The sequence below is a fragment of the Sorex fumeus genome, unplaced genomic scaffold (genome assembly GCF_029834395.1).
Source record: "Sorex fumeus unplaced genomic scaffold, SorFum_2.1 ptg000029l, whole genome shotgun sequence".
Lineage (NCBI taxonomy): Eukaryota > Metazoa > Chordata > Mammalia > Eulipotyphla > Soricidae > Sorex > Sorex fumeus.
In genome coordinates this window covers 16491930-16493750 of record NW_026606086.1, presented here as the reverse complement: position 1 = coordinate 16493750, position 1821 = coordinate 16491930, and positions in this window count along the sequence as shown.

Genomic DNA, 1821 nt, shown 5'->3' with positions numbered 1-1821 from the left:
AGGCAGGTAAGACAAGCAAAGGGAGGGCCCTCACTCCCAGAACTGAGTCTGGACACAGGGCCCCGTCTTCCTCAGGTGTCTTTTGGGGGAGGCTCACCCAGCAGTGCTCAGGGATCAATACAGTGCCCTGGGAACCAATACAGTGCTGGGGATTAAATCCAGGTCAATTGCATGCAAGACCAGCATCTAACCTGCCATACTAAGCTGGCTCCAAGACCTCAAATGTCTTGAAAAAGACCTTTGCAGGGGCTGGAAGAATTAGTATAGCGGGAAGGGCATTTGCCTTGCATGTGGCCAAACCAGGTTCGATCTGTGGCATCCCATATGGTGCAATGAGCATGGCCAGGAGTAACCCCTGAGCATCACTGGGTGTGACCCAAAAAAGTCAAAAAAGAAAAAGACATTTGCAGGGGGCTGGAGCAATAGCACAGTGGGTAGGGCGTTTGCCTTGCACCTGGCTGACCAGGGTTCGATTCCCAGCATCCCATATGGTCCCCTGAGCACTGCCAGGGATAATTCCTGAGTGCAGACCAGAAGTAACCCCCGTGCATCGCCAGGTGTGACCCAAAATGAAAAAAAAAAAAAGACATTTGCAGCCACAGCTAAGAGAATGTCTCGCCAAGCAACCAGGTTTGGCTCAGGGCATCGGATATAGGAAATGAGCCACCACGCTATCTCTGTGCCCATGGTGTGGGGGCCTGCCAGTTGGACCAGGGCTGGCTGCACCTGACCCTGCTTCTTCCTGCCCACATGAGGGAAAGGAATCCCCTATCCAGAGCCATGCGGGGGAAGGGCCATGTGCATTCCGTGGCTCCACCCCCATTACTCAAGCGGCACACATGGCCAGTGGGACACCCCCTGCACACACCCCCACCCCGCCAGGGCTGCGACAGACTCTTCCCCAGCACCTCTCGGCCTTCTCGGTCAGGCGGAGAGCCAGGGTTATTCTGCCAGATTTATGGGCTTTTCACTGCCCCATCGTGGCATGTGATGGTGATGGGAGGCGTCAGGCCGTCACTCTGGGGGATGAGGAGTGTCACAAAGGTGGGACCCCTGGCGCCCTGGTCCCCGGGAGCATCATTCATCATTGCTGCTGGCTGCAGGCTCAGGCAAGAGGCTTGTCAACTACGTCTCAGAAAAATCGCTCCCCAGAGGGGATCTGGGAGGCAGCCGCATCCCCGGCTCTTCCTGAGCACTTAGCACCAGGTGCATCAAGCGTTTAGCTAAATGTTACGTGATGCGTTTAGCACCAGAGACAAGAGGGTTTTCTGGGGGAAAGCAGGGAGTGTCTGGGAGTCCCCAAATCTGACCATAGTGCTGGGGGACACAAGACCCCCAAAGCCTTCCCGAGGGCTCATCACCCCACCTTTCAAAGAATGCCCTCTGAGGCTCAACCTGATAATTTGAAAATGCTTCCGGTTGCAGGCCCCAGGGAGTCACTCAAAGGGTCAGCCCATGCACCGTCCACACAGGCGTCCAGGGCTGTGGCCCACCTGGACACAGGGCACAGCTGAATGTGGCCCTAAGAAAGGAGTATTTGCATTGCATTCTTTTTTTTTTTCTTTTTGGGTCACACCGGCGATACACGGGTGTTACTCCCGGCTCTGCACTCAGGAATTACCCCCTGGCGGTGCTCAGAGGACCATATGGAATGCTGGAATTGAACCCGGGTCGGCCTGCCGCATGCAAAGCAAATGCCCTACCCGCTGTGCTATTGCTCCAGCCCCTGCTTTGCATTCTTAACTTGTCTTTTGATATAGGAGGTCTAGCTATTTACCTGTATTAAGTTTTGACTAGCCTTCCTTGCTAATTAAATCTAAA